Raw genomic sequence first — 18,563 nt, forward strand, 5'->3', positions numbered from 1 at the left:
CCCCCCCCCCCCCCCCCCCCGCTCATGCTCGCTAGCTCGCTCTGTCTCAAATGAATAAATAAAATCTTTAAAAATAAATAAAAAATAAATTTCTAGAGGCTTATTTTTTGACCTAATGTGATCTGGTCTGGTGAATGCTCCATATGCACTTGAAAAGAATGGGTATTCTGTTGTGTTTGAATGGAATGTTCTGAATTATATCTGTAATGTCCATCTGGTCTAATGTGTCATTCAAAGACATTGTTTCCTTTTTTTTTTTTTAAGATTTTATTTATTTATTTGAGAGAGACAGAGACAGAGCACAAGCAGGGGGAGAGGGGCAGAGGGAGAAGCAGACTCCCGGCTGAGCAGGGAGTCTGATGTGGGGCTCGATCAAAGGACCCTGAGATCATGACCTGAGCTAAAGGCAGCCACTTAACCAACTGAGCCACCCAGGCGCCCCAAGACATGGTTTCCTTGTTGATTTTCTATGTGGATGATCTGTCCATTGATGTAAGTGGTGTGTTAAAGTCCTCTACTCTTATTGTATTGCCATCAATCTCTCTCTTTATCCCCATTAATATTTGCTTTATGTATTTAGGTGCCAGTGTTGGGTGCATAGATATATCCTCTTGTTGGATTGATCTCTTTTATCATTATGAAATGCCCTTCTTTGTCTCTTATTACAGTCTTTGTTTTAAGGTCTATTTTATATAAGTATTGTTACCCCAACTTTATTTTTTGCTTCCACTTTCATGGTAAATATTTTTCCATCCTTTTGCTTTTAGCCTGTATGTGTCGTCAGGTCTGAAGTGAGTCTCCTATAAGCAGCATATAGATGGGCCTTATATTTTTACCCATTCCAAAACCCTATGCCTTTTGATTGGAGCATTTAGACCACTTACATTTAAAGTATTTATAGGTGTGTACTTATTTCCATTTTTTTTTTTCTGGTGGTTTTTGTAATTCTTCTCTGTTCCTTTATTCTTCTTTTGTACTCTTTCTTTGAGTTGGATGAATTTCTGTAGTGTTATATTTGGCTTCCTTTTTATTTTTTAATAGCTATTGTAAATTTTGGGTTTATGGTTACCATGAGGTTTATATGTAACATCCTAAGTAAATAGCAGTCTATATTAAGTTGATGGTCATTGGTTATATAAGTTAAAACATATTCTAAAAAAAGAAAAAAAAGACTTCCATTTTTTTACTACCTCCTCCACATTTTATGTATATGCTGTCATATTTTTTTTTCACTTATAGAAGTCCATTTAACATTTCTTGTAAGGCTGGTTTAGTGGCCATTATCTCCTTTAACTTTTGTTTATTTGGGAAACTCTCTCTCCTTCAAATCTGAATGATAACCCTGCTGGGTATTCTTGGTTGTGAGTTTTTTCCTTTCAGCATTTTGAGTATTTCAAGCCACTTTATTCTGGCTTTCAAAATTTCTGCTGAAAAATCAGCTGATGACCTTATAAGTTTTCCTTCTAAGTAACTTTTTGCTTCTCTGTTGCTGCTTTTAATATTCTCTTTATCTTTAGTCTTTGACATTATGTGTCATGGTGTGGACCTCCTTGGGTTCATCTTGTTTGGAACTCTGTTTTTTGGAATTGGGCATCTATTTCCTTCACTAGTTTAGGGAAGTTCTTAGCTATTATTTCTTAATACATTTCTTAATACATATAACATATGTATACACACACACACAAATTATAGAAATAAATATTTCACCCCTCTCTTCTTCTGGGACCTCTACAGTGTCAATGTTTGATGTTGTCCAAGAGATTTCTCTATCTTCATTTTTTAAAAATTCTTTTCTCTTTTTGCTCCTCAGCTGTGTGTTTTCCATTACCCTGTCTTCCATATCACTGATACATTCTTCTGCATCCTCTAATCTACTGTTGGTTCCCTCTACTATGTTTTTCATTTCAGTTATATTCTTCAGCTCTGATTGGTTCTTTTTAGTATTTTCCATCTCTTTATTGAAGGTCTCACTGAGTTCTTCCACTCTTTTTTCCAGCCCACTGACTATCTTTAAATTCTCATCAGGCATATTGCTTATCTCCATTTCATTTAGTTATTTTTCTTTTTTTTCTTTTTTTTTTTTTAGATTTTTTTTTATTTATTTGACACAGAGAAAAAGAGGGAATACAAGCAGAGAGAGGGAGGCAGAGGGAGAAGCAGGCTTCCTGTGGAGCAGGGAGCCCGATGCGGGACTCAATCCCAGGACGCTGGGATCATGACCTGAGCCGAAGGCAGATGCTTAATGACTGAGCCACCCAGGAGACCCTCATTTAGTTATTTTTCTGAAGTTTTTTCTTATTCTTTCTTTTGGAGCATATATCTATGTCACATTTTGTCTGGTTTTTTGTTTTGTTTTGTTTTTGTTTTGTGTGTGTGTGTGTGTGTGTGGATTAGGCAAAACACTAATTCTCCTAAATTTAAAGGAATGGTCTTGTGTTTGGTCATCCCCTATATAGACTGTATGTGCTTTGTGACCTTTCCTGGCTGCTGTAGGCCGCAGGTCTTGGAGCTTTCCAGGTAATGGGCACCATGTCAGGAAAGCTAAAACTGAAGTCAATGCAGGCTAGGGTGCCCTAGAGTTCTATGTGCTGAGGGCACCTTAGCAGAACAGGTGAAGTTGAAATAGGCACAAGTTGGAGTGTCCCAGGGTGCTCTGTGTAGGAGGTGCCTTGGCAGGGTAGCTGAAGCTGAGGCAGTGGGTGGGTTGGGAGGTCTAGAGTGCTCTGTGCAGAGGGTTCCCTAGCAGTATAGCTGAACCTAAAGTGGGTGCTACCTGGGGGGACCCAGTGCTCTCCACACAGAAGGTGCCTTGGTTGGTAGGATGGTGAAGTGGATATAAACTAGGGTATTCCAGGACTCTCCACACAGAGGGTGCCCTTAAAGGGTGACTGGAGCCAGCATGGGCATAAGCCAGGAGGTCCTAGGGCACTCTGTGCAAGGGGTACAACGAAAGTTAAATGGGCACAATCTGGTATGAACTGTGGGCTCTCCACACAAAATGTTCCCTGGCAGGACAGCTGAAACGGTTGCTAGCCAGGTTGTTCTGGGGCTCTCCCCTCTGAGGGTGACCTGAAAGGACAGCTAAAGCTACATTGGGTATAAGCCATGGTAAACTAAGGTGCTCAGTGCAGGGGGTAGAATGCCAGGGTGGCTAAAACTGATGCAAGCATGGGCCCGGGGTTCCTTGGGCATGCCACACAGGGTGCACCCAGGCAGGGAAGCTGGACCCAAAACCTGTCAGCTGGGAGGTTCCAGAGTGCTCTGCACCAGGGGTGCCTTAGCAAGCCATCTGAGGCCTGGAGTGTTCCATTTTGCTTTGCACCTCTGTCACATTGGCACAAAGTCTAGGGCTCTAGTGAGCACTAATCAAGGGTGTGCTGGTGTGCACCACCCTGTGGCCGCCTTGATAAGATGGTTGGAACTTGTGTGGGCTAGGGTCTAAGGCTCACTTAGGCAACAGGCCAGTTAGGATACCCAGACTGTGTACACTGGTTGCTACTTTCAAGGTGAAGGAAGGTAGGGAGCAGAGACTGTGTCAGTCAGCCCCTTCCACCCAGAGAGGAGTCCAGCAGCTCCTCCCACTCTTTGACAGAGTTTTAGGGTTGACTCTTTTATAAGTTAATTATTCTTTTAAACCATGACCTTTTGAAGAAAACAAAAAAGTGGCCTTTTTTTTCCTGTGCCTCAGCATGTGGGCTTGTGGACCCAGAACTCACTGAGGCAGCAAGCTGACCATGGCATCTGGACCTGCTCTGGGCTTTGAGGTGGAAGAGGAATGTAAACTCTGTCCTTCTCCAGTCCCTCTGGCAGAGTTCTAGTGCTGGCTCTTTTATATGCTAGTCACTCTTTTGAACCATTGTTGGTTTTCTGTGCCCAAGGACAGAGGAATCTGTTCCCCTTACCTCAGTGCTACCCCCCAACCCACTGCCATTCACAGTGATATCTGCACCCACTTTATGGTCCTCAAGCCAAGAGACCAGCAAGCAAGACAAAGAGTCACTATCCTGGTAGGGGTGATAGACTATGATTGTCATGAGGAGATAGAGCTGCTGCTCTGCAGTAGGGACAGATGTCTGATATCCAGGTAATCCACTGAAGTATGTCTGAGTACTCCTTGCCCAGCATTAACAGTAAATAGACAAATACAGCAGTCATGGCATAGTGGCCAGAGGTGTGAGCCCTCCCACTCCCCAGCAAACTTCTTGCACGAATATTTCCACTCAGAGTCCTTTCCCAGGGAACCCACCATAAACCAGCAAGTATCACATTGTTGTAAGGAGTTGACAAGCTAAATTAGTGAAAGAGCTGTGCCTTCACCAAATGGTGAACGGTCTTCCCATGCTTGTCCTCAACAAAGAAATTTTTAACATAGTATTAGTGAATACCTTGTGGCCTAATATTCTGAACTTGGTCTCTAAAGCCAGACAAACCTTTATGTCTTTTACTATATTATAATGAATGAAGATACTAGGTATTGTAGACTATGACATAATGCTTTTTATCTATGAAACCTTTTATGTTAGAATTAATGAAAGAGCTAATTTAAATTTAATTAGCCACAGATTTTCATCATGGATCACTTCTGTGTATATGTTGTATAAAAGAAATTAGTTAATATATTTCTAAAACTTGTTCACATGTAGAATCTGACTCTTCTGAATCATGTTAGACCCAGAGTCATGAATGTCCATGTTTTTCCACACTGTATCATCCAGTGACCATCAGTCTATTGAGAGCATGGACAGTGCAGCATTTCGTAAGAAAATTCACAGAGAACAACAGACGCCGGCTTTACAGTTCTGCAGAGCTAGGCTATTTTAACTCCAACTTTAGGAATGATGCTAAATCAGTCTGATGTACCTCCTTTCTCTCCATATCCACAACTATTTGCTTCATGGGGATTAAGATCCCACGGCTGCCTCTGGGATTTTCTTCCATACACTTGGCACACATTCTGTAAGTTTTCATCCTGGCACTGATGTTTATGACCAAACAGACAATGACAACTGTCATGACTGCTAGCTGGCTAGAGCAGTAGTAAAACTCCCATCAATTCGAAGATGCAGCATGATGTCTGAGAAAATAAAATGTAAAACAATGTGTGCTTCAGAATCATGAGATGGAATAATCTCTCTAAAGCTGTTTCCTTATATGATAAGATAATGGTACTCACCTCATATGGATGTTGTAAGGGCTAAACAAGATAGTCCAGAGGGTGTGGTTAGCATGCCTGGCATATCGAGAGCATTTAATAAGTGATATTTACTATTACTGTTGTTATGATTATTAGTTAACCTCAGCTGAAAGATGCTTGTCCATCAGTAACATGTATTGCTAAACTCAGGATTAATAGCTGAAAAGTGTTACCAAATGGCTGATTTTTATCTCTCACCAACCTGAACAGAAGCATGCTTATGAGTTCTTGGAACCTGCTTTCTCTCATTTGGTTTTCTAATTTATCCTTCGTGTAAGCCTCCTCTCCTACCAGGCCTGAAATTCTTACCATTCTAAGGAAAACGATGAAAATAAAGGGACTGAGTCTAGGAGACCAACACACACACAATACACAGAGGTGCTCGTCAAAGCTTTCTCATTAACTAGTATTAATCAATAAGATTAATATTCTTACTAGGATATTGAGTAAAATTCAAAATAAGAATATATGTTTTTCTGAGATCTGAATTTAAATGTCTGTGCCATTACACATAAAATTTTTGTACCAAAGACAGATCCTCAATGAATATTCAAATCATCATATTACATGGCCCCATTATTCATTTAAAAAATATAGTTACCAAATATGTAAATGTTCCAAGGAAGAGGAGGAAAGTCTCTTGCAACTGCTGTCTCAACTCTATGGCTACCTCCATGACCACTGATATTCATATTATTTATAGAAACCAGAAAATTGTGAGGTTTGTTCTCTTTATCATATCATTCCAAAGCCTCTTTCTTCCTTGGATGCTTCCTATCCTTCCTTTTAAAAACTGCAAACCTTCCAGCAATCATTTTCAAACACCTCAATTTTACTAATAATCAGGGAGTCAGATCAGAAAGACAAACACTGAGCAACATGCATAAAGTGAGGAAATACCATCTCTTTCCAGACTCAGAAAAAGGTATATACAAATCCAAATTTCACATTTCACAAATAGGATTTTGTAGGTGACTATATACTAAACAGTGGATGGAATATCAGATTCACTTGCCATACACAGGATTTCACTTGTTGTCAATCACAGACGGTTTTATGTCATGATTATGCATAGAAGCTGTGATTACAAAATACTAAGATTCCACAAAACGTGCATGAAAATAGGAACAAATGTGCACTAGTATAAATATTTATATACATTAGCTTGGATCCAAATCCTATATTTGCCTATTACCAAAATGGCGTAAGACATGTTAACAGAGTTGCTTCCTCTCCCTAATCCTGTCACCTATCCTATCCAGCAGGAGAAAATATATCATGCAATTCCTGAGCTATCTGAGAACCATCTAACCTCTTCCTGTTGCCATATTCTGTTCTATTTCTACACACAATTAGAAAGAAAGGAAGTCATGGGTTGGAATGTGTCGGAGTAGTTTGGTTAATCCTTGAGATTTACCAAATCCATAATATTAGAGACTCAGTAGAAGCCTCAGTCAGTGCCTGACTGGTACTGGAAATAGCCTGACCAGTTAGAACTACTTTGCCTGAACAAATTCCACATGCAATGTTGGGGCCTGGCTGGGGGAACAGGCTCAAGCTTACAGAACCAGCTCTGCAAATAGGTCACTCAAGAAATTGGCTCACCAGTAATAGATGACTGAAATTGGTCTGAAGGACTGGCCTTTAAATACCCAGAGAGGGAAAATGAAACTTGAATTACCCAGTTAGTCTGAAAGAAAAAGGGGGGGAAAAAAACTGTGACTTATGATATTATTCATAGAAAAGCACATTAGTCAGGAGGGTGACACAGGAGAGGTTCAGTCCCAAAACAGTAAGAGCACAACCCTGGCCTGAGAAGAAAAGGTTTTTTTTTTTTTTTTTTTAAAGATTTTATTTATTTATTTGAGAGAGAGAGAATGAGAGAGAGCAAGTACATGAGAGGGGGGAAGGTCAGAGGGAGAAGCAGACTCCCTGCTGAGCAGGGAGCCCGATGCGGGACTCGATCCAGGGACTCCAGGATCATGACCTGAGCCGAAGGCAGTCGCTCAACCAACTGAGCCACCCAGGCGCCCAGAAAAGGGGTTATTTGAAGGGCAGATGCTGCCACTGTAGCCAGATGGCGATTAGCATGCTAGATGGAAAAGGGGGTAACCAAACAGAGCTTTATGGGAATTTGAAATTACTTCCATTACAGAGTGCCCATTTCTCTCGCTGGCCCTGACTTAATACAGGTCTGATCCATTCATTTAGACTCAGACATAGAAACTTAGATTTTGGTAAGGTCACCAAGAGAGAGCTGTGAGGAAATGGGACAATCTTATTGCAATTCTCTAAAAATTACACAAAAATGATAATAAATGAAGAATTTAAACCATTTCCTCAGATTGCTTTGGCCATAAAGGATATCAGGCTGTCCCCATGAGTTGTTGCTTTAAAGCATGTTACTCATATAATACTACATTTAATCATTGCAAGTGACTCTCTTTAAGACAAGCCTTCTTTTAAAGGAACACTCCTCATCTCCGTAGATATCCTTAAAGGAGCACTTTATCCAAGCTCTGGTTTGCCCTTTCCCAGCCTTATCTGTTTGTGTGAATAGCTAATGATAGGGTATTCTTTCTGAGTGTCTGCGCAGGACTTCATTATGTTGTTCCCGGCGTCAGTGCAGTGAGGCATGGTCTGCAGTAATTAATAGTTCCACATCTCAGGGCAAGAGAAAGGGTCACAGTTTTTGGTGGCTCCATCGTCTTGATGCTCATTGCCTTGCATGTCCAGTATCTGAACAAGGGTTTCAAAGGGGTTTGAAAGAAATGCAGCAGGAAAGGTCCACCGTAGTTATTGTGGATAGATGACAAAGCCCCCCAAGTGGAAAGTCAGGGGAGAGGCTTGGCAGCTTTCAGATTCCATGTTAAATGCTGATTCTATGCCCATTAGTACTGCAGATGCACAAAAGAAGGAAAACCCCATCCTGCCCTGTAGAGCTGAGAAGGGCATTTGAAGTGTCACTGGGAGAAAACACTTAGAGAAACAAAAGAACACTTCTCAGAAAGCAGTAAGTACTCCTTTCGAAGAAAAGGGCTAACAAGTCCTAAGGGCTCCAGAGTCCTGGCAGAAAATGTACACGGGGGATGTGGGCTAGCCATGGCACAGTTAAGAGGGTTGGGGATGGTGGCAAATGGAGACCTCATGCTCCATTGACAGAAGGCGTCCTCTTGGCCAGGCCAATAGTGTCATCCACGGTGTTATGGAATATTCGTTTTTTTCCAGAGATGCCAGACATGAAAATGTGTGTGTGTGTGTGTGTGTGTTGACAATGAATCCAAACAACATTTAATTACTACACAGGCCAAACAAAATGTCTGTGCCCCAATCCTGCCCATCAGCCTCTCTTTTGTAACCTTAGGAGTTTCATTCTTTGGGACTCCCTAAAAATAAAAGATATGCATAGAAAAGATAGATTAAATTAGGAAAGAAAAAACACAAACAGTTGGTATCATAGTTAGGTATGTCATCTGTTTCCCCAGGCCCACAAAGCCTTGGGCATATTTGTTGAGATGTTTGCTAGCTGCCATATTAGATAAGGCTTGAAATCTTCATGACTTAACACAATGAAATGACATAAAATAAAAACACCACAATTATTTCTTGCTCACCTGACAGTTCAATTTGGTGTTCTGTGTGTGGGAGGAAGACAGGCAATAGGGAGGGATGGAGGGTGCTCTCTAGTAGACTTCTTGAGGGCCTGCTGTCTTCACCACATGATTCTCTAGGTTGCTCTGAGGAGAGAGACTAAAAGCTTGTCTCCATTCAACCAGCCAGAAAGGGAAGGGGGATTGATCTTGAAAGGAAGTTTCTATAGGCCACTCATAGACGTGATGTACATTACTTCCGTCAATTTTCCATTGGCCAGAATTCTGTCCTATGACTGCACTTAAATGCAAATAAGAATGGAAAATGTTGTTGGTTGAATCTCAAAAAATAATAACAATAGGAAACTGGTTTGAAGAAAAAAGATATCTGCCACTGTTAGGGATTAAAATGGAGCTATTTTAGCAGGAGCAAACCGGGTTTTCTCTCACTCTTGTCCCTATCTGCTGCTATGAGTGTTCACTCAGAATCTTACCCATTTTCTTCTTGGAGCTTTGCATTTCCATAATTAATCACAATATAATTATCTAAATTTTGACTTTTGAAGATTAAGTCTATTGTGCTCTGACATCTCTTCCTTCATACTCTTAATTATGATTTAAAGCTTTCTAAGAATAGTCAGGCTTCCTTTGCTCCAAACCATGGCATTCTGACTGTCAGGTTTTCCAATCCTGGGCCATGTGTAATAAGCAGATGGAACCTCATGGTCACCCTAGCACAGTATCAGTTCAGATGTTCTGGGCTTACTCATGAATATCTCATTGACTTGAGGCTGATTTTTCCCTGCAGCTTGAAGTCTTAGAGGTAGAAGCTTTAGGCAATTCATCCCATGGCATTTGCTTTGCTGTGTGGTCCTCTGTTTTATCTACAGAGTAACAGTGTTACTTGCCAAAGTTGATATGTAGGGCTGCCTAGAACCATGGCCTCTCAAGACTGAGGCACTCTGAATCCCCCACTGCTAGGAATGGTGGGCTCATAGCTGCATCCTTGCTATGAGGATTATGAATGAGGATTCAGCATGAATGTAACCATACCTTACCTTGACAACATCTTGATTCCTCTGCCATTCAGTTCAATTTATATAAATATGAATTGATGGATAAATGTGTGTGTATGTACAATTTATTGATTACTTCCTATAGCCAGACACCATTCTAACTGGTTTTCTTATATTAACTCCCTTAATATTCAAAACAACGCTGTGAATGTGGTGCTATTATTATCCCTATTTCTGAGTAAGGAAACTGAGTTAATTACCCATATCATAAAGCAGTAATGGAGAGAGCCAGGATTTAAACATGACCCAAAAGACACACAATCATGTAAGAACATTGAGGGGCCAGACTAAGGGCCAAGAGAATGTACACTCTGCTTTATATGGGACAGCATCATAGCTTTGCGGTGATTAAAAGTTCTGGACATCTCTTTATTTCTGCTTTGTCCTCTACATTCCCAAAGGAATCTCAATATGGACAGGCAAAACTTTCCATTAATGTAACAATATGCATTTCGCTTCTGAAGCTAGTACCACTAATCCTTCCTCCCTTGCTGACAGTTGGTTTATGAATTGCCATGCTGTGCAACCATGAGAAAAAGTCTCTGGGGGCTTCTAGGAAAGCATTTGTTGATTACGAAAAGACACAAATGAAGAAAAGGAGTCTTTTTGTCTGGGTGTTGTTTTGTGATATGGCAACCAGAACAGCAAGGAGCAACCTCCGATCATAAGGGATGGCAGCTTCAGAACAAAACCCAACAGGCTGAAGAGGGGAGAGGGGCAAGGCAGAAAAATGTGGACCCCTGGCATCTTGTTTAGATTCTAATTTAACCAACTATAGACTCATCAACCTGCAGACTTCATCTTATGTGAAATAATAAAGTTATGTGTTGTTTTAGTCAGAGTCCAGGTTGAGGGTATAGAGAGGTTGCTAGGACCCAAAAGCATTTTAACCGTACAAAGCCTGTAAAGTTAAAAGAAAAATAAGGCGATTTGAGGATTAGTAAAGTGAACAAATATCAAAAAGATGCACTAATAGATGACAAGAAATGAGTCAGGAATGAAAATTAATAGAAAAGAATAAGTAGGATAAATGTGAGAGAGAAAGAAAAAGGTCAAATATAACAGAATTAAAGAGTGCAGTGAATTTTGCAAATCTTTATAGAATACTGAAACTGGCCCATCACTAAATCAAATTGCATAAGGGAAAGTAATTTATTTCAAGATCCTTCCATCATTTGCCTATCTTTATAATCTTGATCCCTCAAGAAATATTCTGCTTAAATTTATAGAATATGTTTTGTGTACCAATAGTTCCATATTTATTGTCTCACTTGGTATTGTTTGCCCTTTAAAAGAGATCACTGTGGCTTAGAGAGGTCTTCGTTAATGTGGCTGTGACTTTTTGATTTACTAGTAACAGAAACCCAACTTGACCATAAAAGGACTAATAATAGATTCCCTTATCTCAAAGAAAGAAATTGTCCTGCAAAGGAGATGTGAATACAAATCACTAGTACTACACAATGCAATTATAAAATAAAGATAACCAAAGGAAACTTTAGAAGTAACGGAGAGGGAGTAATCACTCTGGATCTTAACATCCCATTAGTTAAGTAGGGTATAGATGATCTGCATTCACCAAGGCTGAAGTTCCAATACTGAGGAGGCCTGCTCCCATAATGCTCTACAAAGTCATAGGGCCAGTGGTCAGGAATTATCTACGTGACTGTCTAACATTGGAAGATCCAGGTCACAGAAATGGCCTTGTTAGAAAGGGAGAAACTCAGAGTTCAGTGACTGATATGGGCATGCTCTACTGTTGTGCTAACTCAAACCTTCTAAGCCAGCTTTCAGCTATGCTATCCAAATGGGAGAATAAATGCATCTCCAGAACCATCCAGATTTATCTCTTGGCGGAAATGTAGGTGGGCATTGGGAATGAACTATAAGCAAGTCTCTAGTCTATCCATCATCTATGTTACTCTCTCTGGGCCTAGTTCACAACAAATGTGTACCTTTTACATCTCCGTCCATACAGCAAGAAACATGGCTGCCTACACCTCCTGAGCATACATGCTATAGTCCAGCCACCTAGAGAAAGACTGAACCTACTGCAAGTATCTGAAAGAAGAAAAACAAATCCATGGGCCCAGGATAGCATCTACTGATCTAGTGAACTATGGTAAGGAAATTGGATAATATCAAATATATAAGGAGCTTCTATTATAATCTTGTGGTTAGGTGCTAGGCAAATAATCCAATATGCTTCTACTACAGAGAGACTGAGTAATTTGCCAGTGGTTGTAAATGTTAGAACCCAGGTCTGAACTTCAGTCTTATAACTCAAAACTCTGTGATCCTCACAGTGTTACAAAGATGAATGAATGAATGTGGAAACACCAGAGGGTAGGAATTAATTTGTTCCCACCAAACTAGTCATAGCCCCTTTTGGGTCTTTCTATATCCTCAGAAATATTTGTCTTTTAAATTTTTAGTCAAGATATTATCCATACCTGCTGTAAAAACTATTTTGAATTTCTCGTTTAAGATGGCAACATAAGAAAACTCTGAGTTCACCTCCTCCACAGAACACACCAAATTATACCTATTAGAACAATTCCTCCTCAAGAAGAACTGAGGGCTGACTGAGTAGCTACTGAACAACCAAAGACAGATGGCAAGAGAGACAGAGACACAGTAAGGAAGCGAACCCCCATCCCCAATGCTGCAAATGGCATTGGAGAGAGAAAATACTGAAGAACTAGGAATAGATTCCTCTGTCCTTGGGAACAGAAAAACCCCCACAGTTTATGAGGGTTGCTGGAGTGGGGGGTGCTGGAGTGGGGGGTGGGGTGGGAGGGATGGGGTGACTGGGTGATAGACACTGGGGAAGGTATGTGCTCTGGTAAGCGCTGTGAATTGTGCAAGACTGTTGAATCTCAGATCTGTACCTCTGAAACAAATAATGCAATATATGTTAAGGAAAAAAAAAAGGTAGCAGGAGGGGAAGAATGAAGGGGGGGAAATCGGAGGGGTAGACGAACCATGAGAGACGATGGACTCTGAAAAACAAACTGAGGGTTCTAGAGGGGAGGGGGGTGGGAGGATGGGTTAGCCTGGTGATGGGTATTGAGGAGGGCACGTTCTGCATGGAGCACTGGGTGTTATGCACAAACAATGAATCATGGAACACTACATCTAAAACTAATGATGTAATGTATGGGGATTAACATAACAATAAAAAAAATAAATAAAAGAATTGTGGAAAACAGGAAAAAAAAAGCCCCCACAGTTTAAAAGAGCAACTAGCATATAAAAAAGACAACACTAGAACTCTGGCAAGTGGCAGAGAAGCTATGGGAAAGTTCTCCAGGTCAGAGGAACTAGAGAATGACACAGTTTATATCCCCACTCCACCTTAAAAGCCTAGGCTGGAGCGGGTCTAGACACTATTACAGGCGAGTCTGGTTATCTTAGTGAGCTTACAACTTCAGCAAACCCAGCTCTCTTCCCTTCCACCTTAAAATCCCAGACTGAAGCAGGGTCCAGGTCACAATGAGTTTGCCACTTCGGTGAACCCAGGGTCCACAAGCCAACACCAGCCACCCTGTGATGCTGGAGCACAAAAAACAAGCCACAGTTTCTGTTTTTTTTTTTTTTCCATTTTTGTTCCTTTCTTGTTCTGTTTTTTTCCTTTCTTTTTCAAAGCCATGGTTTAAAAGAATAACTAGCATATATAGCCACAACTCCAGCCAGCCAGCCAGCCAGCAAAAGTCACAAAGCACACACAGTCTGCATAGGGGACACCATACACAAGACCATTCCTTCAAGTTTAAGAGAAGTAGTCTTTTTGCCTAATCCATTAAAAACAAATACAAAAGTCAAGCAAAATGGGGAGACAGAGAATATGATTCAAAAGAAATAACAAGAAAAAAAATCCGAAAAATAACTAAATGAAACAGAGATAAGCAATATGCCTGATAAAGAATTTAAAGTAATGATCATAAAGATACTCACTCGGCTGGAGAAAAGAATGGAAGAACTCAGGCCTTCAATAAAGCTGGAGAAAATATTAAAAATAACCAATCAGGGTTGAAGAATATAACAACTGAAATAAAACATACATAGAGGGAACCAACAGTAGATTAGAGGATGCAGAAGAACATATCAGCAATCTGGAATACAGGGTAATGGAAAGCATGAAAGGTGAACAGCAAAATTAATTTTTTTATTTAAATTCAATTAGCCACCACATAGTACATCATTAATTTCAGATGTAGTGTTCAATAATTTATCAGTTGTATATAATACCCAGTGCTTATCACATCACATGCCTTTACCCAATTACCTTTTAGTCCTAGACTTTTCTTTCCACTCAATTCCCTTTAACACTTCTTATAAGGCTGCCTTAGTGGTGATGAACTCCTCTAGCTTTTGTTTGCCTGGGAAACTCTCTCTCCTATTCTGAATGATAACCTTGCTGAGTAGAGCATTCTTGGTTGCAGGGTTTTTCCTTTCAGGACTTTGAATACATCATACCAGTCCCTTCGGGCTTCCAAAATTGCTGCTAAAAAGTCAGGTGATCACCTTATGGAGTTTCCCCTGTATATAACTCTTTTTCTTTCTCTTGCTGTCTTAAAATTTCTCTTTATCATTACTTTTTGCCATTTTAATTGTTACATGTCTTGGTGTGGACATCCTTGGGTTAGTTTAGTTAGGGATTCTCTATGCTTTCTGGATTTCCCAGGAATTTGTCTACCCCTTCTCTTTCTTCTCCTTCTGAGATCCCTATAATTGGAATGTTGTTATGCTTGATGATATCACTGAGATTCCTTATTCTTATTTTTTATTATGCTTTGTCTTTCTGCTGCTTAGCTTGGTTACTTTCCATTACCCTTTCTTCTAGATCATTACCCTGTTCTGCCTCTTCTGTTATTGATTCCCTCTAGTGTATTTTTATTTCAATTATTGAGTTCTTCATCTCTGATTGGTTCTTTTTTATATATTTTTTTTGTAGTTCTCACTGAGGTCCTCCACTCTTCTCAAGTCCATTTTATGGACATTAAATACCTTATCAGGCATATCATATATCTCTGATTCATTTAGCTCTTTTGCCCTAATCTTTTTCCTATTTTTTTCATTTGGTACATATTCCTCTGTCTCCTCATTTTTTCTCTCTGTTTGTCTCTATGTAATAGGGAGGTCAGCTATATGTCCTGGCCTTCAAAGTAGTGGCCTTGTGTAAAGGAGATCCTGTGGTGCCCTGGAGCACAATGCCCCCTGTTGCCAGAATGAGGTGCTCCAGGGTGTCTTCTTTGTGAGTTGTGTACACCCTACTGTTGTTGCTGAGCTGTGTCTGCCTTCAGCCTTGTCAGCTGCAGTAACCCACTTTGCCTGCCCTGGACACACTGAGCAGGGTTTGATCCCTGTGCTATGGAGGATCTAAGGCTACCACAGACTCATAGGGAGGTAAGGTCAGCAGTTAGGTTAACTGTCTACACTTAGTCTCTCTGCCACAGCTGTGGGCACACTGAACAGCAGAGTTTCTCTTTGCATGGCCACCTGATAGACCAAATGCCTGCCCCCTAGTCCATCAGCCGGGGCTGCAATCAAACTGATCATCAGGGCATTCTCTTTCTGCTACCAGCTAAAAGGTTCATCTGCTGGAACTGTGGACATGCTGGTGTATGGGATTATCTCCCCCAAGTCCAGGGAAGGAGTCACTTTGGAGTGGCACTGGTGCCTTTCTTGAATGGTGTGTCAAGGCAAGGGCCACTTCAGAGGGGTGCATGCCAAGTGGGTGGGCTGGATTGGGGGGGCGGATTTGCAGGGGTGGGGCCAGAGGTGCTATTCAGATATGGGAACCAGTGCTAACACTCTACACCTAAGTGTCCTATCTAGGCTGGGGAAAGGGAGAAGTGGTGCTCACCACTACTTCTGTTCTTGGAGTAGTCTCCTGAAGATCCCTGCCACTTCAGTGCACATTCTGAGATTATAAAATATTCACATATACCTGAGGTGTTTTTCAAACTGCTATTTCTTTTTTTTAATTTAATTTTATTATGTTATGTTAGTCACCATACAGTACATCATTAGTTTTTGATGTAGTGTTCCATGATTCATTGTTAGCCTATAACACCCAGTGCTCCATGCAATACATGCCCTCCTTCATACCATCACCGGGCTAATGCATCCCCCTACACCCCTCCCCTCTAAAACCCTTAGTTTGTTTCTCAGAGTCTATAGTCTCTCATGGTTTGTCTCCTCCTCGAATTTCCGCCCCTTCATTTTTCCCTTCCTTCTCTTAATGTCCTTCATGCTATTCATTATGTTCCACAAATAAGTGAAACCCTATGATAATTGACTGACTTTCTCTGCTTGACTTATTTCACTTAGCATAATTTCCTCCAGTCTCATCCATGTTGATGCAAAAGTTGGGTATTCATCCTTTCTGAAGCCTGAGTAATATTCCATTGTATTTATGGACCACATCTTCTTTATCTATTCACCTGTTAAAGGGCATCTCGGCTATCCACAGTTTGGCTATTGTGGACATTGCTACTATGAACATTGGGGTGCATATGGCCCTTCTTTTCACTACACCTGTGTCTTTGGGGTAAATACCCAGGAGTGCAATTGCTGGGTCATAGGGTAGCTCTATTTTTAATTTTTTGAGGAACCTCCACACATTATTTTCCAAAGTGGCTGTACCAACTTATAAGACGGTTCCCCTTTCTCTACAACCTCTCCAACATTTGTTGTTTCTTGCCTTGTTAATTTTTGCCATTCTAACTGGTGTAAGGTGGTATCTCAATGTGGTTTTGATTTGAATTTCCCTGATGGCTAATGATGATGAACATTTTTTCATGTGTCTGTTAGCCATTTGTATGTCTTCTTTTGATAAGTGTTCATGTCTTCTGCCCATTTTTTGACTTATTTGTTTTTTGGGTGTTGAGTTTGAGAACTTCTTTATAGATCTTGGATATCAGCCCTTTATCTATAGTGTCATTTGCAAATATCTTCTCCCATTCTGTGGGTTGCCTCTTTATTTTGTTGACTATTTCCTTTCCTGTGCAGAAGCTTTTTATCTTGATGAAGTCCCAAAAGTTCATTTTCGCTTTTGTTTCACTTGCCTTTGGAGATGTATCTTGAAAGAAGTTGCTGTGACCGATGTCCAAGAGGTTACTGCCTATGCTCTCCTCTACGATTTTGATGGACTCCTACCTCACATTGAGGTCTTTCATCCATTTTGAGTAATGGTCGAGTTTCATTCTTTATATAGCTGTCCAATTTTCCCAGCACCATTTATTGAAGAGACTTTTTTCCATTGCATATTTTTTCCTGCTTTGTCGAAGATTAGTTGACCATAGAGTTGAGGGTCCATATCTGGGCTCTCTATTCTGTTCCATTGGTCTATATGTCTGTTTTTGTGCCAGTACCAGGCTGTCTTGGTGATCACTGCATTGTAATATAGCTTGAAATCAGGCAACATGATGCCCCCAGCTTTGTTTTTCTTTTTCAACATTTCCTTGGCGATTCGGGGTCTTTTCTGATTCCATACCAATTTTAGGATTGTTTGTTCCAGCACTTTGAAAAATGTCATTGGAATTTTGATCGGGATGGCATTGAAGGTATAGATTGCTCTGGGTAGCATAGGCATTTTAACAATGTTTATTCTTCGGTTCCATGAGCATGGAATATTTTTCCATCTTTTTGTGTCTTCTTCAATTTCTTTCATGAATGTTCTGTAGTTCCTAGAGTATAGATCCCTTACCTCTTTGGTTAGGTTTATTCCGAGGTATCTTATGGTTTTGGTGCTATCGTAAATGGAATTATTTCTCTAATTTCTCTTTCTACAGTTGCACTATTAGTGTATAAGAAAGCAACTGATTTCTGTGCATTGGTTTTGTATCCTGCCACATGACTGAATTGCTGTGTGAGTTCCAGTAATTTGGGGGTGGGGTCTTTTGGGTTTTCCACAGAAAGTATCATGTCATCTGTGAAAAGAGAGAGTTTGACTTCTTTGCCAATTTGAATACCTTTTATTTCTTTTTGTTGTCTGATTGCTGTTGCTAGGACATCTAGTACTATGTTGAACAATAGTGGTGAGAGTGGGCATCCTTGATGTGTTCCTGATCTTAAGGGAAAGGCTCTTAGCTTTTCCCCATTGAGGATGATATTTGCTGTGGGTTTTTCATAGATGGATTTTGAGGAATGTTCCCTCTCTCCCTATACTCTGGAGAGTTTTAATCAGGAAAGGATGCTATATTTTGTCAAATGCCTTTTCTGCATCAATTGAGAGGACCATATGGTTCTTCTCCCTCCTCTTATTAATGTGTTCTATCACAGTGATTGATTTGCGAATGTTGAACCACCCTTGCATCCCTGGGATAAATCCCACTTGGTTGTGGTGGATGATCCTTTTAATGTATTGTTGGATCCTATTAGCTAGGATTTTGGAATCCATATTCATCAGGGATATCGGTCTGAAATTCTCCTTTTTGATGGGGTCTTTGCCTGGTTTGGGGATAAGGTTATGCTGGCCTCATAGAATGAGTCTGGAAGCTTTCCTTCTCTTTCTATTTTTTGAAACAGCATCAGGAAAATAGGTATTATTTCTTCTTTGAATGGTTGTTAGAATTCCCCAGGGACTCCATCTGGTCCTGGACTCTTGGGAGGTTTTTGATCACTGCTTCAGTCTCGTTACTGGTTATTGGCCTATTCAGGTTGTCAATTTCTTCCTGTTTCAGTCTTGGCAGTTTA

General features: G+C 40.5%; 1 long non-coding RNA gene across 2 annotated transcripts in view; it reads right to left on the minus strand.

The window, feature by feature from the left end:
* LOC118009428 overlaps positions 1 to 18,563 on the minus strand; it is a 572,526-nt gene that overhangs the window by 227,447 nt on the left and 326,516 nt on the right. Inside the window, exon 8 of one of the 2 annotated variants that reach the window (XR_004678927.1) lies at positions 4,122 to 5,074. The exons of the other annotated variant lie outside the window; for it this stretch is intronic. This is a non-coding gene — a long non-coding RNA (uncharacterized LOC118009428). Of the gene's footprint in view, positions 1 to 4,121; positions 5,075 to 18,563 lie in introns of those variants that run through there. 2 annotated transcript variants of the gene reach the window in all.

This window comes from Mirounga leonina, unplaced genomic scaffold (genome assembly GCF_011800145.1).
Source record: "Mirounga leonina isolate KUSES-001 unplaced genomic scaffold, KU_Mleo_1.0 Mir_127, whole genome shotgun sequence".
In the NCBI taxonomy this organism is placed as follows: domain Eukaryota; kingdom Metazoa; phylum Chordata; class Mammalia; order Carnivora; family Phocidae; genus Mirounga; species Mirounga leonina.